Here is a 26,149-nt window from a genome sequence, read left to right as displayed (position 1 = left end):
TGGGTAATTGGATCTGTTGGCATAACTTTCTGCAGCAGTTTTAATGCCCATGTTCTCACATGCCCTGAGCCACTCCGCAGCCGTGTGCCTTTGCTTACTCACAGTGACTGGTGAACGCGCCCATTCGGTAGACATTTAAAATTACAGTAATACATATAGAAAACTTTTCTGTGAAATTAAACTTTTCATGCCTACTTAATTTTAATTACACAAATGTGTCTACGTAAGTAAAAACAGATACACTAACTAATTTGCCAATTTTTTAACATATGCATTCAGAAAACCTCCTTTATTATAGAACAGACTTTTGGCTTTAACAGACACCCCCTCGCCTGACTTAGTCCATTATATCGAGGTTTTACTGTATTATTAGTTATTTTGTTTATTCACTTATTTTTTAGTTTAAAGAGGGAATTTATTAGAAAAATACAAAAGGTTCTTGCAGGGATCCCCACAGCTGTAATGAGTTAATCGCTAGAATCACGCCTTTCTGAAGGGCAGATCATGTTGTGATCACAAACTTCTATTTCTGGGTCTTGCAAGATCAGGAAGAGAATATCCCAGAGGATGTTCCTCCCTGTGTCGTGCACAAGGGACTAGAATGTGGATTCATTTCTGCTTGCGTTTTGGTCCTTATGTTCCTTTTGCTGTCCTCAAACTTGTCAAGCACCTGTTGGCAGCCATTCCTGAGCTCATTCAGGCCTCTCTGAAATGGCTCAACAGCTGGAAGAGCACCGCGAGTCTGAATGCATAAATTAATTTTACTCTCTGAAGGATGGGTTGTAGTGTAACCACAAAATTCCACTTCTGGGTTCTTCATGATCATGTAGCAAAGAGCATTTCCTAGGGTCTGGTCCTCCGGTGCAAAACAAGTGTCACACACACAGTGTCTACCTGTTCCAGCTGCCTGGACCGCTCCCAGAGCTGCCTTCCTCTCGCCTTCAGCCACTGAGGTCTTCAATCCAGACATTTTTCTCTCCAGCTCGTGGCCCTCTTCCCTCGCTGGCCGGCTTCCGGGATGTTCAGGTGGAGCTGGAGGAAGGTAGGATCTGCCTCGTGTTGTGAAACGTGCGAGAGAAGCAGGAAGGCTGAATAGTTATTTTAAATTCCCTGTCAGTTCCAGCATTTGGGTTGTATCTGAGGCTGGTTCTGGTGATGACTTTCCATCTTCAGACTGTATCTATTCTTCACTTTTCAAACGCCTTATCATTGTTGTTAGAAGTCAGACAGGTAAGATTCTGAAGCAAGTTTACCTTAGAGATGAGCATACCTTTTTCGCTTCTACACCCTTAGTGTCTGTGTATGCGTGTGTGTGTGTGTCGGGGGAGGGGGGGGGGGTAATCTAGTCAAATATCAGGCTGGGTTTAAAGTTTGGTGTTGCTATGGTTACTTTCCCTGTCCCAGAGGCTTCATATTTCTACAGTGACTGTAGGAGTTTGGGTGAGGGCCAGTTTACCAGAGAGGCTTCCCCACGGCCAAGGCGCAGGGAGGAGCTGTCTCCCGGAGCAGTCCCTGCTGTATGCACTCTGGTTGTTTTCACTCAGGGTTTCTTCCCCTTGTGGTGGGAAGCAGGGGGCATTCTCTGACGTTCTGAGTAAGCTTCAATCTTAGCAGCCGCTATGAACTTGTGGAATGTGTCCCTCTTCTAGCTGTAGTGTTGGGGGGCGGCGGGGGGGGGGGGGGGGGACTAACAAGTATTGCAGCTCGCTCCAGGTACAGCTCTTCCTTTTTCTTTTTTCTTTTCTCCCAGTAGAAACAGTGACAATTGTTCATGCTCTTTCCCTTGCAAATTAAGCTTTTTGTTCTATGAGAAACACAGGGCAGATGGGACAGGTGGGATTTCTGGCATCGGTTATTGTTTCTCTCTCCCAGCTGACACTACCAGGGAAAGTTCTCAGCAGTTCCCTCAGTCTTTCCCTTGCACCCCTCCTGACGTTCAGGGAGTTAAAAGCTGCAGCCCCCCCCCCCCCCCCCCCCCCCCGGGAGCTACACACTCTGACAATGGCCTAGGCTTGGCCTTTAGTCATTCTTACAAGATTACATGCCATCTGATGGTATATGCCCCAGGTAAGCAAATACTTTCTCTGCTATAAAGTTGGCCCCTTGGTCTGATGCACTGTCCTGTGGGGTCCCATGCCAGTGGATCCATCACGCTATCAAACTTCAAATAGTAGTGCTCGCTGAGACCCTATGTGTAGGAAAGACAAACCCCAGCTCTGAATATTATCCATTCTTTGGGGAACAATTTGCTGGCCTGTCCAGAGTGAAAGGGGTACAATATAGTCACCATGGCACTAACTAGCCAATTGGTCTCCTCAAAGAATGGTACCAAAATGGGGGCTGAGTGTCAGCCTTTACCATTGGTTGGTGAGACCTTTGACGTTGGCTTCTGGTAGATCAGCAAGTAGGAGCAAATGCTATTGGGCACATAGATAGCCTCCACCTCTGCCATCAAGGCCACTTTATTCGTGGGTCCATTGTATCAGCACTAGAGTGGCCAATGAGAGAGGCTGGCGAATCGAATGCCCTTGGCTAGGTCCTTGCCTCTTCTATGAGGGATGTTCTTTTGTGGGCATTACCATATGATGCAACAAACAATATTCACACCCTACATCCACTCTCATACTGGTATGTCCATTCATAAACTTCTACCTCATATCTCCTTGTACTCCTTTTCAATTTTTTTTCTTTCTTTTCTTTCTAGACCCCTGTCAACCATCCAAAGAAAATGATATTTGTAAAATGAAGTATTGTCCACTCCTTTTTATTTTATTTTTTGTTAATCCTCACTCAAGGATATTTTCCATTGGTTTTTAGAGAGAGTAGAAAGGAAGGGGAGAGACAGAGAGAGAGAAACATCCATGTGAGAGAGACACATCAATTGGTTGCCTTCTGCCCTCCTGCACATGCCCAGACCAGGGCCAGGGAGCAAGCCTGCAACCGAGGTATGTGCCCTTGACTGGAACTGAACTTGCCACCCTTCAGGCCAAGGTCCAATGCTCTATCCATTGAGCCAAACCACTTAGGGCAGTTCATTTCTTTTAATGTTTAAGATTACTATGCTACTAAGTACTTATGTTTATTAAACATGAATTCTGCTGATGCCTAACAAGCTCGTTGCTTACTATTTATTTATACTCAAAATTTGAATGTTTTCATCTCTGTTTTACAAACTATAGACCTATTCACATTTCTTAATAGAATTCAATATTCTGAAAGGTAAATGTACATTACACTGAGCCTCAGAATTTCCTTTTGTTTTAGTCGACATGACAGTGTTGTAAGGGTGCCATCTCTCCAGTTAAACATGATTACATTATAGCTGGCCTGTAACTCAAGAGCAGTCAATCGATAGCCTGGAAAAAGCCACACAAGAATTAGAAACTTCCTTTCTCTTAATAATCTGAACTGTAAATAAGTAGTCAGAGGCTACTTGTTTGGTAGTAGAATCGGAAAGTGAAAGAGAGAAAAAAGAGACCAATAAGTAGCGATGGGCAGGAAGAGGAAATAGAATCCATGTGTAAACACAAGTCCAAAAGCCCTTCATAGGAAAGAGTGCATTATTGGTTTGGCAGCAAAAACAACCTAAGATGAAGACATATACAATGAAGAGACAGAAAACATAGCTGATAAATATTAACAGAATGGAGGTTGGTAGGCTTACAATTCTTAGGAAACAGTTGGTAAGGCTACTTAGGATGTTGAAAAACTGGCCAGTTCCTAAATTTTCTGAGATCTGACTATTCTGCCTCCGGTAATTTTAATGATATCTAGTTGGGGAGCTTTTTAGATATTCACAAGAGATAGAGCCCAGTGATTAAGATTCCTGTTGGCTTGTTTTGTGTAGTCACTATAATGAAATGGACTTAATTTTTTCAAGATGTACCTATATAATGACCTGAATATTTCCTAGGTATGAATTCTCTCAACTTTATGTTGACTATAAAGTATTACTACAAAACATCAAGTAATTCCCATAAAAAATTTTAAAAGGCATCAAGCGATAATATTTGGCATACAGACTTTATATTTTCTTAAAGGTTAATGTATACATCATGATGAATAAAGCTACTGCCGTACTTTCTTACATTCTTCAATGCATCTAGCATATGGTGGTAATTTTAGGAAACTGGCTGAAGTGACTAAGACAAAGCTTGGTAAAGAACTGGTTTTGGAAAGGATCAGCAAATGAACGGCAATTGTGCCATCACTCCCTTCTCTTAAATCAATTGTTGATAGTATTTAGTTAATCAGAGTTTTGTTTCTCCCTAAATCACGACGAATTCATAGTTATAAATATTCATGGCATTATATTTCAGGTCTCACTACCAACATATGTAAGCCAGCACTCACAATTAAGCCTATTTGCCATCCGTGTGCTATTTCCTCCTTTGGACTCTTGCCTTTCGTGCTGGCCGTTTTCTCCGAGTGATTAATGTAACCTCATTAAGTTAATGAATCAGGCACTTTAGCATTTCTTCAGGGAAAGAGGAACTAAAATTATTGGCTATGTGCTACCCCCTACACTAATACATTGTTTAAATTTATTAAAGTTGCTTATAAAAACTAAGCATGATTTAGAAAACCTCAATCTCTAAACAATTACCAGCCCTTAGGCATCATTAAGAAAGGGAATCAAGAAAGCTCAAAAGGCCCTCGCTGGTGTGGCTCAGTGGATAGAGCATCGACCTGCGGACTGAAGGGTCCCAGGTTTGATTCCAGCCAAGGGCACATGCATGGGCTGCGGGCTCGATCCCCAGTGGGGGGCATGCAGGAGGCAGCCAATCAATGATTCTCTTTCATCATTGATGTTTCTATCTCCCTTCCTCTCTGAAATCAATAAAAATATAGTTTAAAAAAGAAGAATATAGATAACAATATCAAAATTAAAAACTTCTAAAGGCTCAAATCACCTTAAAAAATAAAACAATAAACACTGGGGGGAAATATGCAATACACACAATATATCAAAATGATTAGTATCACTAATAAATGAAATATTCCTATACACAAATACGCAAGTCCCCTGAATGACTATTTATAAGAGATTATTAGAAGGGGCACAAAAACAAGACAATGTTCTGAAATACTTTTTTTGTCCTACCTCTACACTAGTATAACTTCATATATGTGCAGGGTGTTTCTAGCCTTAAAAATTCCATTTTAAAGTGATAATACACTTAAGAAAAAGGATTACTTTAATATACCTGAGTTAGAATTGATTGGAAACGAAATATGACAACTCCCACCTTTGGTGCCAGTTAGAAATGGGCCATGCTAGATAGAATGAACAGTAATTATGCAAGACCTGTGTAATTTTCCATTACTCTTGAAATATTTTTCTACTGAATCGTCTAGACCAGTGATGGCGAACCTTTTGAGCTCAGTGTGTCAGCATTTTGAAAAACCCTAACTTAACTCTGGTGCCGTGTCACATATAGACATTTTTTGATATTTGCAACCATCGTAAAACAAAGATTTATATTGTTGATATTTATTTTATATATTTAAATGCCATTTAACAAAGAAAAATCAACCAAAAAAATGAGTTCGCGTGTCACCTCTGACACGCGTGTCATAGGTTCGCCATCACTGGTCTAGACTAAATATCCTGAGACTGCATACGAGTCTAGGCAATAGTGACCGCTGGCTGTTATCATCAGGTAGACATGGATTTTCACACGGATGGATTACAGAAGCACGCATCCCTTGTAGCCCTGTCCTCTCCCACCAAACTGTAACTTGGATGTGGCCAAGACCGTACATCTAATTAGAAATTGACAACATAAATAAGGGTCAGTGGAACATGCTAAATGTGCCAGGAGAATGCAGTCAGCAAAATACAGACTATGAGAAACTGTACAGGATAAACAACTCTTTCGTTTCTTCAATAACAAAAACTGGGAGAGAGGGAAAGGGAGACTCTATAGACTTAAAACAAAACAAAATAATAAAACTAAAATAGTTTAAAAAACATATCAAGCAATCACAGCTTATGCACCTTAGTTAGATCCTAATCTGAAAAACAACTTGTTTAAAAGTTTATGACAATTAGAGAAAGTGAACACTAATGGAATATTTGATGAGAGTAATGATTGCTAAGTATGCTAATAACATTGTATTTTTTTTTAAAAAAAAAGATTCCTTATCCTTTTAAATATTTACAGAAACGATAGAATATCTATGGCAAGCAAATGTACTGCTTTGCCCAGGATTGAGAGGTTTCTTGAAACTTGGAACTTCCAGTGCTAAAACCAGGACTATTCTGTACAAATGGTGATTTCTATCAAAATTACTGGGATAGGTGTTGTGAAGTTGGTGGGGCTAGAGATAAAACTTGGTAGACTTTAGGAGGAGGATTGTAGAAGCTGGTGTATATATTTGAAAATGTTCACAATTTTTTTTAAAAAAATCACATAGACCAATATTGCATTATTTGTGGGAAGATGGAATAGACTTTACTAATCAACGTTGGGAAACTTCATAAAAGTATTATATCTGGATCATTGATAGAACAGATAAAAACTGAGTGTGAAATATACTTATCTAAGATAGTGCAATGATAATTTTGTCAGCCAACTTGGTACTTGTGTGTTAGACAGTGACATAGGCTTGTACTGACCTCTTGAAAGTTCATCTATAATTGTAAGGTTTCTCATGTAATAGTACTGCTAACAACCAACATTTCCTGTGAGACCTCCTGACATAGCAGAAATATGAAAAATCATGACAACAACACAATAAATTCTGTTTTCTTATAGAACTCAGAAGGAAGTACTCACTGATTCAGAGATGTGAGTGCACAATAAATGTACGCACTTATCCCAAATTTAACATGATCTATTAATACTTAAAGTTGATGCTTGAAGATAGATCTGACTAAAAAGAATGTGTTGAAAGTTTTCACAGGGTATAAGAGAACTTGTGGGGTCTACTTTTTTAACACTGCATGTATACCTTTGATGTATACAACCTTCACAGTTCAAGTGATGACATGTGAGTTTATTTCTTGTCCTAACAATATTGAATCAACAATGTAAAAATGAAAAGTTATTTTAAAATAACTTTTATAGTCAAGTCAATGGTTCAGTGATTTGTGCAAATCACATTCCAAAGAGCATATTCTAACAACAAAGTTCAAATTTCTTAATGAAGGAAATTAATTAACCTACCAGTCATATTTCATTTAAATTGTGTGATGAATATCCTCTTTGCTCTGTTTATCCCCCAGATTTAAGAAAGATTCCATTATTCTTGGCAGGTCTTAAAAAACAAATTCTAGGAAATTGATTTATGTTTTCCAGTGCATTTATTTATTCATAAAACTGAGATGTGGAAGCTTGCAGAACAGGTTCTAGAAGACCACGTGGGCTGTGAAAATACTGGCTGAGTTGCACATGGCCTGAGCCACGTCTTCAAGATATTCTTTACAGGTAAACAGTCTAGTGCCCAAACTTTGGCCAAAGAACTTTGAAAATATCAAGGAGAAACAGAGCAACTGAGCATATTCTCATTGCCTGAAAAATAAGCAAGATGCCAAGAGTTTCAGATTCATGCAGGCACTGACAATCTCTTTCTGTGAATCATGAGCACAGATATGGGGTGGCAAATGTCATATGGCTACTTCACAGTTTGTGAATTATGATGTCAAAAAGGAGAGGAAAAACTGGGTTGTAGGAGAATCAATAGCCCACACCAATCTATTTTTGTCCTCAAAACATGTCCTGCTTTAAATTATTCTTGCAACTTTGTTCTGCATTCTTTCTTCATCCTCCATAGTTACTTGTCCAACCTTAAACCACCTTTCTGTTAAAAAATACCTTAACCAGCCGAAACCGGTTTGGCTCAGTGGATAGAGCGTCGGCCTGCGTACTGAGGGGTCCCGGGTTCGGTTCCGGTCAGGGGCATGTACCTGGGTTGCGGGCATATCCCCAGTAGGAGATGTGCAGGAGGCAGCTGATCGATGTTTCTCTCTCATCGATGTTTCTAGCTCTCTATCTCTCTCCCTTCCTCTCTGTAAAAAATCAATAAAATATATTTTAAAAAAAATACCTTAACCAATAGAGGAAAGAACATAAGAAAGAAAGGAAGGAAGGAAGGAAGGAAGGAAGGAAGGAAGGAAGGAAGGAAGGAAGGAAGGAAGGAATTTAATTTAATTTTAAAAAAGAATAAATAAATAGAATACTTTTACCAAAAACATAACACTAAAAAAAAAAAAAAAAAAAGCCAGTGTACCTGCCCTCTCCTAAAATAAGACTCACAAGATTCCCTAAAGTAATAATTGCTTCTCCTTCCCAGATATTCTCACAGTGCTCCCGAGATACCTTTCTTATGACATTTCTTTCTTTTTTTTTAATTAAATCTTTATTGTTCAGATTATTACATTTGTTCCTCTTTTTTTCCCCCCTGTAACTCCCCTCCTCCCAGTTCCCGCCCCACACTCCGCCCTCACTCCCCACCCACTGTCCTCATCCATAGGTGCACGATTTTTGTCCAGTCTCTTCCCGCATCTCCCACACCTCTTTCCCCCCCAAGAATAGTCAGTCCAATCCCTTTCTATGTCCCTGATTCTATTATGATCACCAGATTATTTATTCACTTGATTCTTAGATTCACTTGTTGATAGATGCATATTTGTTGTTCATAATTTGTATCTTTACCTTTTTCTTCCTCTTCCTCTTCTTAAAGGATACCTTTCAGCATTTCATATAATCCTGGTTTGGTGGTGATGAACTCCTTTAGCTTTTCCTTATCTGTGAAGCTCTTTATCTGACCTTCAATTCTGAATGATAGCTTTGCTGGATAAAGTAATCTTGGTTGTAGGTTCTTGGTATTCATCACTTTGAATATTTCTTGCCACTCCCTTCTGGCCTGCAAAGTTTCTGTTGAGAAATTAGCTGACAGTCGTATAGGTATTCCCTTGTAGGTAACTGAGTTTCTTTCTCTTGCTGTTTTTAAGATTCTCTCTTTATCTTTTGCTCTTGGCATTTTAATGATGATGTGTCTTGGTGTGGTCCTCTTTGGATTCCTTTTGTTTGGGGTTCTCTGCGCTTCTTGGACCTGTAAGTCCATTTCTTTCAACAGGTGGGGGAAGTTTTCTGTCATTATTTCTTCAACTAGGTTTTCAATATCTTGCTCTCTCTCATCTTCTGGCACCCCTATAATTCTGATGTTGGTATGCTTGAAGCTGTCCCAGAGGCTCCTTACACTATCCTCGCATTTTTGGATTCTTTTTTCATTTTGCTTTTCCGGTTGGGTGTTTTTTGCTTCCTCGCATTTCAAATCATTGACTTGATTCTTGCGGTCCTCTGGTCTGCTGTTGGGAGTCTGTATAATATTCGTTATTTCAGTCCGTGTATGCTTAATTTCTAGTTGGTTCCCCAATATAACATCGAGGGTCTCATTAGTTTTCTTGTAGATCTCATTAAGTTTATCGGCGGCTTCTAAACAGTTCTTGAGAGACCTTAAAAGTGTGGTTCTGAACTCTATATCTTCCATTGACAATTTTGTCCTGTTTCTTTGTCTCCGCATTTTGTTATGCTTCCTTGGTGCACCCCCTGGTGGTCTTTGTGTGCAGTCTTGTAGTTAATACCAGGGGGGTTTGACCTCAAGGCCAAGTGGCTATGAGAATCAGCTGTGTCTGCAGTGAGAGAACTTCTGTCCTCTAGGGAGGTGCTAATCTAGCCTTTGCCTGAGGCTATCCAGCAAATGCCTCTGTGCAGGGCTTGGGCGGGGCGGGTCGCACAGTATCAATAGGGTGGGCTGGAGAGAGCAGTTATGGCGGCTCTCAGTCCTGTCCCCAGGGGCTCTGCCTCTCTGAGTCCCAGCAACGGCTGCAATCCTCGGAGAGAAAGCTGCACTCACTCTGACCGAAGCCAGACAGTCCCGCTTCTCCCGTTTGAGTCTGGGTCCCTAAAGACTCGCCTGTATCTGGAGCTCAGAGTCTGCGACTCCCTCCCGATTGAAAACGCCAACCGCGCCCTCCACCGCCAGCCCGCTCTGTGCACTCCTCACCTCAGAATTTGACTTCAGCACTGCTGAGTGTCCGTATGAGTTTCTCTTTCCTCCTAGTTGTAGGACTTCCACTCAGCCAGCATTCCTGTGGTTCTGGGTGATGTCCCTTCCATTTTTTGGTTTCACTTTTGAAGTAGTTGTTCAAAGCAGCAAACTCTGGCGTTAACCTATGCCGCCATCTTGTTTCTCCCTGACATTTCTTAAAGAGAGTTTAAATCCATTATTTGTTATGTGTGTGTATCTTCTAGTGAATAGGTTTTTAGACAGTAGTGACCATGTTTTAAAAATTCTTGTATGTACAGTAGCTCTCATACCACACTCTCATAGAATATCCTATCTAATAAAAGAGAAACATGGTAATTAGCGTATGACCGCTACCCTTCCCATTGGCTAATCAGGGCAATATGCAAATTAACTGCCAGCCAAGATGGCGGCCAGCAGCCAGGCAGCTTGAAACTAACATGAGGCTTGCTTGCTTCAGTGACGGAGGAAACTAACGTTCCCCGCCTGCCTTGCCAGCCTCTGAGCTGCAACTCTAAGCAACTATGTTACAAATATAGAAGGTAAACAAAACCCCAGAAACCTGCTTTAGTCTCAGGGCTTCAGCCAGCAGGATCACAACATTGTTTCAAATACAGAAGGTAAACAAAGGCCAGAAACCTGCTTTCAGCAGCGGAGACCTAAGAGCTGGAGCCAAGCCTCAAAGCTAAAGCTGGCCCAGAATAAAAAAAAAAAAGAAAAAAAGGAGCGGTTGGGAACTTCAGTCACCCGCCAGCCTGAAAACAGCCCTCAGCCCCTCATCCAGGCTGGCCAGGCACCCCAGTGGGGACCCCCACCCTGATCCAGGACACTCTTCAGGGCAAACCAGCCGGCCCCACCCGTGCACCAGGCCTCTATCCTATATAGTAAAAGGGTAATATGCCTCCCAGCACCGGGATCAGCGGAGCCGCGAGGCTTCCCGGCACCGGGATCAGTATGACAGGGGGCAGCGCCCAAACCCCCTGATCGCCCTGTGGCTCTGTGTGTGACAGGGGGCGGGGCCACAACCTCCCTATCCACCCTGCTCTGTTCGTGACAGGGGGAGGCGCCCCTACCCCCTGATCAGCCCTGCTCTGTGCCTGATAGCTGGGAGCTCCCCAACCCCCTGATTGCCCTGCGGCTCTGTGTGTGACAAGCTGCGGTGCCCCAACTCCCTCCCACCCCCATGGGCCCTGCTCTGTGTGTGACGGGGTAGAGCCATAACCTCCCCATCGGCCCTGCCCTGAGTGTGACAGTGGTGGCACCCCAACCCCCTGATCAGTCCTGCTCTGTGTGTGACAGGGAGTGGTGCCCCAACTTCCCTATCGGCCCTACTCTATGAGTGACAGGGGGGAGCTCCCCAACCCCCTGATCGACCCTGCTCTGTGCATGACAGGGGGTGGCGCTGCAACCTGCCCATTGACCCTGCCTTGAGTGTGACAGGGGGCGGTGCCCCAACCCCCCAATTGGCCCTACCCTGAGCGTGACTGAGGGTGGCATCGCAACCTCCTGATCCACCCTGCTCTGTGCATGACGGGGGCGGCGCCCCAACTCCCCAATCCGCCCTGCTCTGAGCCTGACCAGGGGCTGCACCTAGGGATTGGGCCTGCCCTCTGCCACCCGGGAGCAGGCCTAAGCCAGCAGGTCGTTATCTCCCGAGGGGTCCCAGACTGCGAGAGGGCACAGGCCGGGCTGAGGGATCCCCCCTTCCCCCCGAGTGCACTAGTTTTTTGCACCGGTCCTCTAGTCTATATATATAGCCAGGGGCTGTCACATCTGAAACAACCGAACAGACGACCGAACAGGTTGAGTGGGGCAACAAGGCCGGCAGTGGGGTAGTGACTGGTGGCCAGGCCGGCAGGAGGGGCAGTTGGGGGCAACCAGGCTGGTGGGGGGCAGTTAAGGGTGATCAGGCCAGCAGAGGGGGCAGTTAGGGGTGATCAGGCTGGCAGACGGGGGTTGTGGGGGCGACCAGTCCAGCAGGGGGGCCAGTAAGGGGTGACCATGCTGGTGTGGAGGGCAGTTAGGGGTGACCAGGCAGCGGGGGGATGGGGGGGACAGTTAGGAGCGATCAGGTCGGCAGGCAGAGGCAGTTAGGGGTGATCAGGCAGGCAGGCAGGTGAGCAGTTAGGAGCCAGCGGTCCTGGATTATGAGAGGGATGTCCCCCAATGGGTCCCGGATTGGAGAGGGTACAGGCTGGGCTAAGGGGACCCCCATCCCCCTATGTACGAACTTCATGCACTGGGCCTCTAGTATTTTAATAATACAGTGGAACTGAAATAATAGATGGAAATTATTTGCTTAAAAAAAAGAGCTGAATATATATTTCAGAGAGGAAGGGAGAATGAAAGAGAGATAGAAACATCAATGATGAGAGATAATCATTGATCGGCTGCCTCCTGCACACCCCACACTGGGGATCAATCCACAACCCAGACATGTGCCCTGACCGGGAATCCAACCATGACCTCCTGGTTCATAGGTTGATGCTCAACCACTGAGCCACACCAACCAGGCTGGCTGAATATTCTTTAAAATTCTTTGAGCAAAAAAGGAAAAAGAAAAGAAAGGAAGATGAACAAATAAAGTACAGACCTCAATTATTGATTTAGTTTAACTATCTTTTACTTTGTTCTATATTTGAGCTGCAAATTTTAGAACTCTGCTTATTGGAACTGTTGATTTTGAGGTTAATTAAATATTTTCATTTTGGAACATGATGTAAAAGATAGAAATGTAACTAGTCAGATGTAAATATAAAGTTTGAGTTAAGAAACCCAAGTTTGGGACACACCTTGGTCATTTGTTTAAACTTGAACTCAACATTATCAAAATGTTTAGCCAATGTGTCAGGATTATAAATGCAGTCAAATGTCAAAGTTTGTAGTTTGCTCTCATCCCTTTTATTTCCGTATAGGAAAAGTGCTGTTTTAAAAGCCTTTTGGTTTACATTTCTAAGTGACTTCGTAATTTTAAAGACTAGTTAGATAAATTGCTTTTAGACTAAAATACTTTGCATTCCAGTCCAGAGACCTTGTTGTATATCTACTCTATGATAGAAAATAAGTTGCATGAAGATCAAAAGGGCCAGCAAGAGTGTAATTACTATGTTTTTGTCATTTTCCTTTCTCTCTCCTGACTCTTTGTTTCTTGCTTCCTGTCTCCCAGGTCAGCACATCAAGTAAAAACAATTTTGTGACTACTTTCCTGAAGCAATTTAAACCTTGGCTGGGAATCCAAGCATGAAGCAGAAAACATAGTAGAGAGTATTTCATTTAATTACTGAATCATTTTATATTTATGTGTTATATTTCTAAATCATATTTGGGAAAATCCAGAATTTCAACTATATGTTACAATTCTTTAGTATCATTTCCATTCAATATTACTGGGTGGAAATGGTTATTTGAATACATTTCCTTAAAACCAAAGGTCACCCAGTATGTATCTTCAAAGTTCATGAACATTTTTTGAAGTAATCTGTAGAACTTAAACTGAATTAAATACAAAATTTATTTTGTTTCCATCTGTTTAAACAATCATCATATGAGCACAGTGAGGATTCATTACCTTTTATCCAATTGCTCCTTTCACAAGAAACAATTAAACCTATAAAGACTAAATTATCTAGCCCTAGCTGGTTTGGCTCAGTGAATAGAGGTTGCCCTGCAGACTGAAGGATTGTGGGTTCGATTCCAGTCAAGGGCACATACATCGGCTGCCGGCTCAATCCCAAGCCCTGGTCAGGGCGTGTGCAGGAGGCAACCAATCAGTCTCTCTCACATCGATGTTTTTCTCTCTCTCTGTCTCTCCCCCTCCTTTCCACTCTTTAAAAATAAAATAAAATTCAATGCAAAGATATCCTCAGATGAGGATTAACAACAACAACAAAAAGACTAAATTGTTTAAATTATTTGAAAGTAAAAAGTTTCTCAACATTTCTAATGATTAAATTGGTGCATGGGAAAGGTAAGCTCAACTTCTTGGAAGTCCAGTGGAGAGATGCTAATGTAGATAGACGATTTTTAAAATAACTTTAACAAGATATAATTCATAAAATGTACCCACTTAAAGTATAAAATGTAGTGGTTTTATGCAAATATTACCACAACCTAATTTTAGATTTTTATCACCCCTAAAAACAACCCTATATCTAGTAGCAGTTATTTGCATTTTTTCTTCCCAGTCTCAGGTAACCACTAATCTGCTTTGTCTGTATAGATTTGTACATTCGGGAGTTTTCATATCAATAATCATACAATATGTTATGTCTTATGATTGGTTTGTTCACTTAGTATAATGTCAAGATTCATATTGTAGCATATATCAATACTTCATTCCTTTTTCGTGCCAAATATTTCATTGTCTGGATATACCACATTTGCTTATCCATCCATTCGTCCTTTGATAGACATCTGGATTGTGTTCAGTCTTTGACTATCTATAGATATAAAAGCCTAAGTGACTGATGATCGAATGACCAAACAACCGGTTGACCTGTCACTATGACACACACTGACCACCAGGAGGCAGACACTCAACGCAGGAGTTGTCCCGTGGTGGTCAGTGTGCTCCCACAGTGGGATCATTGCTCAGCTGGCCAATGTGCGCCAGATGCCAGGCTCACGGCTGGTGAGTGCAGCTGCAGCAGGGCAAGCCTCTCCGGCCTTCGGGGCAGCACTACCTAGTGCAGATGCAGCGGGGCCAGGATGAGCGGGAGCAGCGCGGAGCCCAACCTGGGCTCTGGCTCCTTCCCAGCCACTTCGTGCACTACTATCCCCTGAGGGATCCTGGATTATGAGAGGGCACAGGCCAGGCTGAGGGACCCCACCAGTGCACGAATCCATGCACCGGGTCTCTAGTTATAAATAATGCTGCTATAAACATTAGTGTGTAAGTTTTTATCTGGACACATTTTCATTTGAGGGGGGGAGGGTAGCCAGATTAGAGAATTTTAAAGAAGAGTATTCATGATTAGAACTCCTACTTTGCTTCTTGATGGGTATCATATAAAGAACATTTTCACAAAAAAGCACTGTGAAACTTGACTCTTTTCTGTCCATGTCTAGGTTTAGCTGTCATATAAAATCTGAAATTCTGTGTAGACAATAGATCTGTCCATGCAATGATTTGGCTTTATCATTAAGAAAAAAGCAGAGTTCAAAAGGAACAAGAAAGAACAAAGCAGGTAAATTAGATTATAACATATCCCCCTACCCTTTTTTCATAGGCATTGACTTGGAGATATGGTCTGATGGTCTGAAATAAGAAACAGGTTATCACGATATTGGTTGAATTATATCTCAAACATTTGAATAATGTTAATTAATTTGTAATTAACAATAAAGGGAAAATGAGGTCAGGAACAGAACATGGCTGACTCAGATTATAATATTAGTATGTGAAGGGACATGATCCAGGGTTATTCTGAGAGACAACCGTGGTATAACTGGAGGATTGTATTAGGTCTGGAGTCCTAGTATCAGTCCAGCCATTGCCACTCGGACAAGAGCCGAGTCCTTCATGTCTATGGGCTACAGTTTCCTCTTCCAAAAGGATAGAAAACTGATCGTTAGTTAGGCAGAAGCTGTGCCAAATCGCTTCAGAGTACTGTCTTCAAAATTTCTGAAGCAACATCCAGAATTTAAGAGATAACTCAAACAGACAGTTCTGTTCTCCACTTTCACATTCTCTCCATCTCAATAGATATGGACAAGTTCTCTATTTATATATATAATTTGAATCTGAAAACAGGATCAGAAATTGCCAGAGTTGGAATGAATCATTTGGTGAATGATGCAACATGCTCACCTTAGAGATTTAAAAGAAAAACTGTTATGACATGCCCTGGCTGGTGTGTCTCAGTGGTTAGAATATTGGCCCACATGCTGCGGGGTTGAGGGTTTGATTCCCAATCAAGGGCAAGTACCTGGGTTGCAGGTTCAATCCCTGGCCCTGGTCAGCGCGTGTGGGAGGCAAACAATCGATGTGTCTCTCTCATGTCAATGTTCCTCTCTCTCCCCCCTACCCCACCCCATACTCCCTCCCACTATCTCTAAAATCCAATGGGGGAAAAATATCCTCTGGTGAGGATTAACAAAAAAAGACTGTTATGAAATGTTCAAGGACACTTCATAACTACAGGGGATCCAAGACAGGCCAGGGCCTTCGGCTCTTTTCACCTCCATCACTTTCCTAATGATTCCTGGGAGCCCACTGCCCCAACCGTCAGTAGCTGCAATCCTGTCTTCATGGCAGATTACAGGAGTGTCGTTTTCCAAAAAAGAAACAAAAAAGTCACTTGTTAACTACCTATAAAGAACAAAAAATTGCTGACAGACACCAAGGTTTTAAGTAAAGGTTAGCTTCCCTTTTTCGTAGCACCTGCAACATCAAACAATGTGTAATTCTGAATGGAAGAATTCTTTGGTAGATCACTCAGATTGTGCAGGGGGACTGATGCAGGCATCTACCAATTACCTTTTTTCCTTCTTAGAACACCTCAGACATGCTCTCTATTGATGCTCCTACTATTGAAGAAAATAGCACCAAATGATTTGGCTTTTATAGTCGCTTTCTAATTATTCTCTGCCCTGTCACACTGTGTATTTCCTTCAAAATGAGTTCCACAGCCTGTAATGATCATAGTCATTTCTGTGTTTACTTTTTACTTATGTGTGTGTGATCTGCCTTCTTCACAATATGTTAGTTCTTTGGTGGCAGGAATTCTGCTTGCCTAGCTCATTGGGATGCCAGCCATGCTTAGCACATTTCCTGGGCCTTGGTCAACAGCGTTTTCCAAATGAAAGAAATGAGTAACATTATGTTAGTAAAGAGTAGGCATCAAAGGAAATGAGGATCTATAATGTCCTGCATTTCAGTGGACATCTGAATATTTATAGATATGTATATTAGTATCCAAATATTTCAGATGTTTACATCTCAGCCCACAGTGGAAGGAGTTATATTCTGATCGTTAACCTCTGTACTTAAAATGGTGTTGTGGACTTATGACTAATATGATTAACAGTGCGAACTAGAACTTGAATGTCTAATACATGAAGTATACATTTATTTAATAGCATAGGGCAAAGAACATAAATTTGGCATTAGACAGGCCTGCATTTGAATTTAGTTCTGCCTCTTACAACCTACATGATCTTGGGTGGGTAAATTAACCTCATTGAGCCTTTGGATTTTTATCTATAACTATAAGTATTAGCTATAAGATTTTTTTTTACAAGTTCCTGACATGAAAATATTCAACCTGTTGGTAAATTTCAATTACCATAAGCAATTAGCTTTAAGAGTCTTCCAAAATTAGTGAAAGCCAGCATTGCATACAATGGGTAGTCAACCAATGGATCTACTTTTATTAGTAGTAACCTGTAGCAACCTGCGGCTTCGGGCGTGGGCAGCACTCAGGTTTTTAAATTAGTCTTTATGGAGATTCCTCTGCCCCGCTGGCAAGAACTCCCCAGGGATATTCAGAACCTTGGCAACACTGTCATCTTTTGCCAACCTTTCTCCAGCCCAGCAGAGTGGGTTTGAAAGTAATGCAGCCAAGATGATAAGAGAATGGCTTCGCTTCAGACCTCAGCCATCAACCTTGCTCGCTTTCATGTCTGCCCAAACACAACGTGAGAAGTGAGAGAGGTAGCAAGCCCCCGTCACAGACTGTGCTCAGACACAAGCTACACAGTAAATCGGAAGAGGGCAGGTTGGATGGAGTTCAGGCTTTTTGGTTTTGCTTCTAATCTCAAAGCACATTCCGAGTCATGTTTGGAGTGTCACAAATGCTGTTTCCGAAAGGTGTCTCAGTTTCCTTTTTGGAAGTGGTGATAATACTAGCTGATCCTTCGGTGCTGCACGTGTTAAGGAAATACTAACCAGACGCTTTTATGCTTAAGGCTAAGGATTTTGATCTCTCTGACTACTCTGGTTACTTTAAAATTTCCGACAAAGTTTATAGTGTAGTATCCTGCCAGATTCTCTGAAAGAGAATCGTTTGAAGTGCTTCTGGTCTTCTAAGGAGCTTGCTGATCCTTGACTAAGGAGAGTGCTGACAGCCCGCTCTCTGTTCCTCTTCAGTGCTATCGCACTAACCCTGATGAAAGTGAGGCGCTTTGATTTTTTTCCTGCTCGATGATGTCAATGAAAGTTTGTCCAGGATGGTGGAGAGCCCTGCATTCTGGTGGCAGTTTCCAATGTTCTGTTTCCCATCAGCCCCCTCACCGTCCATGCATCTATTCTTAGACAGTAAATCGGACACCTATTATGGCCAAGAGCAAGATCCCCTCAGATTATAGCTCAGAAGAACCAGAAAGCAACGTGAATGAGTAGATTAAGTAATATTTTTTTAATGACACATAATTTGGGGGTAAGCCTATAGGAGCTTAGTTTAGGACCAAGTTTAAAAATACTTCGATATTTAAGCAGAGTTTTCCAGCACAAAATTGAAGATTGGAGTCTAAATGACTGAAAGGAATCTGGTTTAAGTTAGACATTTTGGGGACTTAGATGGTTGAGGAACACATTGAGTTGTGGAAGGAGGCATGAAAGAGAATATATACCACAAGAAGGGAAGGGAGATGAGATGAAAGCCTTGGAACCAGTCATATTTAATATGGAGATAAGGAAGGAGCTTGATAAAAGAGATGAAAAAGAACGAAGGTTAGAAGAGAATCAGGAGACCGAGGTATCTCAGAATTAAAGTTTGAGAAAGGCTTAATCGGAGGCATCAAATGAAGCAGAGTCCACACACACACACACACACACAGACTCACGGAGGGTAGTGGCTGAAGTCAGATTATCTGCTGTGCCAACCGTAGTAGAATTATTTTGGTTATTGATTGATCCATAACGAAGTACCTCCAACAATGGCAGCTTAAAATGACCAGAATTCATTATTTCTCATGATTCTGAGGGTGGGCTGGCTTCAATTGAGCAGTTCTTTTGCTGTACATGGAATCTTCAGAAAAGTCCAAGATGACCTCACTCACATGTCTTTGGCTTCACTTGAGTGGCTGAAATGACTGGGAGCCATGGGGGCTTCTTCCTCTCCCTGTGGAACCTCTCATCCTACAGGGACTGTCAGACTTCCTTAAATAGCAGCCAGTTTCCAAAACAGCAAAAGGGGAACCTACAAGGTCTCTCAAAGTCTGAGGTCAAAAGTCCAGAACATCCCTTCTGCCACATTCTATTGATCAAAGTAAACCACCAGGCTCGCTAAGTTCAAAAGGGGAGCATGCACCTGACCGCCTGCTGGAAGGAGCCGCATGTGTGAGCAGGGAGAGGGGAACCTGTGTGTGACTTTGTGACTGTCTTTGCAGACAATTAGCCCACGAGCTGCTATTTTGTGCCGCATGAGTACCTTTAGGTCTTGGCCCCTTATTTGAGTCCAGGCAGCTCCAGGATTAGCATGGTGCTCCACAGCCCCCATTCCCACACAACAAAAGCAAAGACTCTGTATCTATGATCCACAAATGAGCTCCCACCCAAGTGCAGGTCTCAGGAGTCAAGGAAATACATACCTAGACCTAGCGGCAAGATCTGACTTAGGATGTGGGAACAAGGCCAAGGAAAAATGAACACGCCACAGATCCTCATCTATATAAAGCTTCGAAAAAACAAACAAAGCTTACCAATTTTCCCACCCAGGAGTCTGTGTACAAACGCCCTAACTGCCTCATTCCATTTCTTTGCTTCAGCACCCAGACATCTTTAGATCACTAGTGGCCATGAGGTATCAAATAACATGGAAAGGGGGGGGGGGACTTTTTGCATGAACAACAGGCTCTTTGTCCACGTTGAATGTGCAAGAGCAATACCTTAGTATGCACAGAAATACTGTAAACAGGGCAACGTTTTGCAAGACAAGTTTTCAGGAAATATGTTGGCCTCGTTACATATCTCTATGGCATGTCACATAGCCTGCTCTGAGTGCATGAGTCTTCTTGCTGACCATATATGCACAGATGGCCAGAGTTCTGTGTTATTTTTCCTGCATTTCTAAAATAAGCTCTGATTCTTGAAGCACTGTTTTATTTTCTATTTTTTGCTTTCAAATGTACACACATAGGCCAATTTTATCATTTTAGAATTATTTCTTAGGACTAATTCCATAACAACAAAACAAACATGCCCATAGTACAAATGATTTACATATGTAAGTACTATATATCTATGAATACACGTAGATTGAAATTAATAATAAAAATTCCTGACCCACAAAACTGTAGTGGTTAAATTGTAGCAGTCTTAATTGTAGAAGTCTCTAATTATCATGGTTTGATATAGTCGAGCTGGCTGTAAAATTTTGAACTAGTCACTATGGGATTATTTTCTAAGACTAACAAATGTTGACACAAAAAAGCATGTTTACACCTTATACAAACAAGCAATATTCATGTGTAAATCATAGTGAAAGAACTATTATTGGCTTCTGGTCTAATCTAGTCTGACTATATGTGAAATCTTGGGTTGGTAATTCAATTGCTTTGGAATGCACTTTTACAATTTTCCATTGTTGAAAACAGGAAATAGAACTAGATTATTCCAATGGTTCATCTTTAGCTCTACAGTTAAATCATTTCTTGGTTTTGAAAATGCATTAGAAGTTACCAACAAAAACATGTACAATTCCTCAGAACAACTGAACCTTTCTACCTGTCAGTATTAGAATCTAATGTCCAACTAAGATCCAGTGAGTCTTCCATGGTTACTCCAAGACATCTTAACTTTTCCATATTAGAATATTAAGTGGCACCCAGGGCCAGTGTGGCTCAGTTGGTTGGAGCATCATCTCCTGCATGGAAGGGTCCTGGGTTTGATTCCCAGTCGGGGCACATATGAAGGCAACTAATCAATGATTATCTCTCACATAGATGTCTCTCTCTCTCTCTCTCTCTCTCTCTCCTCTCTCCCTCCCTTCCTTCTTCCCTTCCTCTCCATTCCTCTCTCTCTAGAATAAATGGAAAACATATCCTCAGATGAGGATTTTAAAAATAATAATATTAAATGGCAACTAACCATCCAACCCTTTAAATGCAGAGGATGAGAAATAATTCTTTTGCAAAGGAAATGTTTCCACCATAGTCACTCTTCACTTGCTTATAAAATCACCCTATTATAAATTCAAAAGTGCACATTTGTTGTCAAAATTTAGCTAGATTTTCATTTGTTAAAAAGACTTTCATTCTACTCTCATTATGCTTATGGCTTTCACCATTTTGGGACGACTACCAACATTATTTTTAAATTTTTATAAAACACAAGAGAATGCAAAGAAGGAAGAGGCCTTCCCAAATCTGAACCAATCTCTTTGGGGTAGCATGGCAGCTAACAGCACTGATGGACCTTGGGCTCACACAGCGTGTAATTATCATTTTAAAAATTTAATACAGAGAAGTACATAATCAAGTATTGCACAAAAATCAACCATCCAGACATTACTGCTATTAATATCATATTCTACATAGTTTATATTTCCATATTCTGTTTTTATAAACAGCCTTATTTTACATAATTGGTACATATACTTTTCTTCAATATGCTGTTTGGTATTCTAAATTCACATACTTCATTTAATAGTGGATATGTGCATCTTATGCTTTATTATGAATAACATTCTAAAACACATTCTTATAAATTAAATTATATGCCTAATTTTGATAATTTCTCTAGAAAAAGTCCTCTTAGTTGGAATTGTTAGTACCAAGAATTGATTATGTTTAAGGCTGTTGTTAATCTATGATAGGACTATTAGAAGACCCTTCACATTATTAAAACAATAATCTTGGGGTGGAAAGCATCTTCTAGATCTAGTTCCTTAGATTACTCCAGCTGATATTTACCTTTACTTCCTCTGAATGCCATACCAACTGTTACATGTATATTTATTAGAATATAGATTATTGACTGTCCTAACATGTAAATATTTTATGTATGTGTTTCTTATGTCTCCAATAGATAAGTTCTGGGTTGTAGCTACCATATCATACAAAGTCCAAAATAATCACACATCACCACCAAACACAGAGCTGTGCTTTGTACGCTGTGGCTTTCACAGTAACTCAGTGAACATTGAGAGACATTAGAGAATGAAGACTACACAGAAGAGAGGAAATTAATAATAGAAAATATTTATGTGAAGACTATCAAATACTGAATAGTAAGACAAAACAGAATAATATTTCCCTACTGATTTTTTTTTTTTTTTGGCAAAATGAGATGAAGTGAAAAGGTCCTAAATGATACTTTCCAATTCTATCTCTCTGCTAAACAAGAAATAACTTTTTTCGATGGGAGAGTGGCCTTCACTGTATAGATGATATTTAAAGCCAGAAGAATGGATAAAATAACCAAAGGGAGAATGTCAAGAGATAAGAGAAAGTCTAGGACATAGCCCTTGCAACTTCCAAATTTTATCATACAGATAAATAAGGAGGAGAGACGCATAGAAGGAGCAGCTGCAGGAGTGGAGAAGCTCAGGGAAACTAGTAGAGAAGAATATTTTGAGAAAACTTTTAGAATAACTATGTCAAATGCAACTGAGAATCTGAATAACACGAGTAAAAAACATCGAATGCGATTTGGAAAAGTGGAAGTCAATGATAAGAACAGTTTTGTTGTTGTTCTGGAGACTGAAGCTGAAGGGAATGAGCTGGAGCTTGATGGGTGGTGAGGAAATAGAGATAGGACATAGTAATGTACTTTCCATCAAGTTTGGCTACCAAGGGGAGAGGAAAACATGGGACTCCAATGGAAGGGGAAGTGGGTCAAGGGGACTTTTGTTTTTCTAAGACGTGTATTGTAAAGTTAACTCTCCTACAGGAATGATTTCTAGAGAAGGAAAGCACCATGAATCAGAAGGAATAGGTGATAGCAATAAGCAAAGTCCTGGAGACAATGAGGAGGAGGTCTGGTGGTTAAAGTTTTGTTACGACATGCTCCCACAGCACTGCTACGGAGAAATATTAGTATGACAGGTTTTCAACTGTATTCTTCCCTAACTTCCCCCTAAAATCCTTGCTGTAAGAGCTAGAGAAGCTTGTAAGTGCACATATAGTTAAGGCAACGCCTGCAAATTCCAGTCATGAGAATGTGAAAGTGGATAAAGCTCAGCAGAAGTGCAGTGATAAAGATCAAAGTGGAAACAGTACTGCTAATACCAGGCATATCTTTTTTACTGTTCCCGGAGAAATAGCAGGAGCAACTAGGATCAACGTGAAGCAATACTAAGCAGACTTCAGGGCTACGGTCTGAGAGTAAGCAAAACAAATGCCTATTATATCAAGATAATGTAAAGTACTGTGGACACAGAACAGATGTGAAACAAGTTCACTTTGTTTCAGGAAGCATGGCAACTATACCTATTCAAATAATCAGGCCAAAATCTTTCTGAGAACACGGTCCATGAAAACATATTTACTCACATTTTGTGTAACTCAAATCAGGGCTTTAGTAGTTTCAAAAATCCCAACAAATGTTCCTCTTACTGACACCACTGAGAGGCTTTTTTGTTTGTTTAGTCTTCCATTTAAAAATTAAATGAGATTACATGTGTGAAAATGCATAAATCAATGCCTGGTATACACTGGGCACTTAATAATGTGCTAATTAAATCCAAACCTTTACCCCAAGGAAAGTAAGCCAAGGAAATAAAGGATATGGCATTTGAGTCTTTGGGAGAACTGCTATGGTTAAGATTCTAGTGAAAATATTTCATTTGATTTAATTGATCTGACTATTAAGGAGGTCAAATATTAAGTAACTATTTTATGGAGCTATATAATACTGGAAGGGGGAGTGAATCAGCAAAACGGGGACTTTTCAGAGACTTGAATTTTTGAGCCCATTACATTTAGTGGTGATAGTTCTTGTTTAGGCTAAATGGTAAGTAATATTTATTGTGCCCCAGGTATAGACTTGGCTTTCTGGGAATAATTCTTTGGTCTATGTATTTCACCTTAGCTTATAGGAATGTGAGTTGGGATGAGAAGCACTAACCCTCATTATCAATATCACTTTGAAAAATTGTTCAGCCAAATTGGCTTTAATGAAAGTGGATGAGAGGGATTCCTTAAAAACTGGAAAATATAATGTTAATAATCAGTATTTGAAAGCAGCCTTGGCTGTCACTAATATTTTATGAATGAATTTAATGCATACTCAAACTATCTATTACCTATGTTTATATTAAATAAATCACAGCAAGAATATATTTAAAGATTTTAGGGTTTCAATTAAATATCTCTTTTTTTACTTGCAGCTTGTCTTCTGATTTTACTTTCAGTAGAATGTACGCTCTGAGTTAATACTTTTGTGCCAGAGTATTCTGTCCCAAAAAAATTGCTCTCTCATTTATGTTACTGACGGTGGGTTATATTAACCTTAAACATGACTACAATTAATTCTTTTTATATATTTTCATGTTCTAGAGTTGTGACAGGAAAACTTATACTTCATGGACCGTTAATTTATCTGCTGACATGGATGGTCAGGGAGAAGAATGCAGATTATGTTCATCAGGAGGAACAGTAGGGGACAACAAGGGTGAGAGGGAAAGGTCTTAACCCTAATTCTAACCCTAACCCTAATCCCACCCAAACCTCCCTTTTGCTGTGATTGAGGAACCTTACCAAAGTCAGGTGATAACATATCCATCACTCTGACTATGCATCACTGAAAGTCATTATCTATGACGTGATGAGAAGATGCCTGAAAGACGGTGACAAGTCTTGAAATCCCCAAGTTTCAAAATGTCAACAGGATTCTATGAATGAGATGTTTTCTGAGATAAGAGGCCACCATTTCTTAGACTCTCCTATTAATTCTCATATTAGTAATGCGAGTAGGAGATAGATGACATAACTGAGAAGTCACTCCGTAAGTCTGTTCCACAGTCATAAAGGATAGGAATCATCCAGGACATGCCACTTGAGTTCCCTGTCTTGCAGCTGCCAACCTGCTATGGTGAGCCAATGACATCTTCTTTGAAGTTATCACCTCATCAGTATTCAGTCGGGCTATGCTCCAAGCTGAAGCTCACAGTGGGATGGGGGAGGGGTGGTATCTGATTAAAAATGAAACAACTGAAGGATCTTTTCAGATGTGACAATTTGAAAAGAATGTTTGTGGAAGTGGCTGTTTTAGCGTCAAGTCAAGGACAAATTCCAACAAAATCAATTCTAACACCTAAAATTAGAGGCAAAGATTATTTAGACAAAGTGAACTGACCATGGATTTGGATCTTTTGAACAAATTGAAGGCACTTCCCAGTAAGTTTAGGAGAGTTTGGTTATTTTTCTATAGTTGTAAGGAAAAACATTGGGAAAGAGCACATATTTGAACTTCATTTTCCTCTTCTGTGAAGCAATGAAATCCCTTCACATATCAGAAATTTTAAAAATCTCACACATGAAAGCTGTGACCTAGCATCTAGTGAATTAAGTTACCAGGAAGGAAAAAAAAAACAAAACCCTACATTTCATAGCATTTTAATACTATAAAGACAATCAGCTCAAGAAGAAATCAAATATTCCTATATTTTTCCAATACATTTCCCCAGACAGATTAGGTGAAAATACCTGAGTCAAAATATAGATGATGTTACTCAAGCCTATACATGCAGCAGATCCACTGGTACTTTCGGTGGAAATTTATGGTATCAAGAAGAAAAAGGAAGCAAGAGACCTTAGTATTTCTCTCAGGTGTCACGTCAGGTGCAGACTGGACTTGCCATTTACTCTGTATAATAAGAGCTTGTTGTAAGAATCACATTGTGTTTAAATTACAATGGACATTTTACTATTAATTGTCAAACACTGGATTTCATGATCATTTCATCTTTAAGTCATTCAGAAAGAAGTCTCCTCTCACACATCCTCAGTTTGGAATATTCTGGGATACTTGGATGACTGAAGAAGCTATCAAGTTCTCCCCTGTCTGCTTCTCCAGGCCACTTTGATCACACTCCCCACACTTCAGCAACATCCAACTCTTGCCGTTCTCCAAAGCATGCTGAGTCTCCCTTCCACCAGAAACAGCACACTTATGGCTTCTGTACAGATTTTCTCATTTTCTGGAGCACTCCAGCTCACCTGCTATCATCTC

The 26,149-nt window shown here is 40.7% G+C and overlaps 1 pseudogene across 1 annotated transcript; it reads right to left on the bottom strand.

The window, feature by feature from the left end:
• Positions 1 to 596: 596 nt before the first annotated feature.
• On the bottom strand, positions 597 to 18,275 carry LOC308520275 (DNA-directed RNA polymerases I and III subunit RPAC2-like; annotated as a pseudogene). Its single transcript has 3 exons — positions 18,140 to 18,275; positions 3,230 to 3,356; positions 597 to 1,088 (listed from the first exon to the last, which is right to left on the bottom strand). The product of its transcript is annotated as a DNA-directed RNA polymerases I and III subunit RPAC2-like (transcript).
• Positions 18,276 to 26,149: the final 7,874 nt, after the last annotated feature.

The sequence above is a fragment of the Myotis nattereri genome (genome assembly GCF_964212035.1).
Source record: "Myotis nattereri genome assembly, chromosome: 5".
Taxonomy (NCBI): domain Eukaryota; kingdom Metazoa; phylum Chordata; class Mammalia; order Chiroptera; family Vespertilionidae; genus Myotis; species Myotis nattereri.
This window is presented reverse-complemented; position numbering and strand designations above follow the sequence as displayed.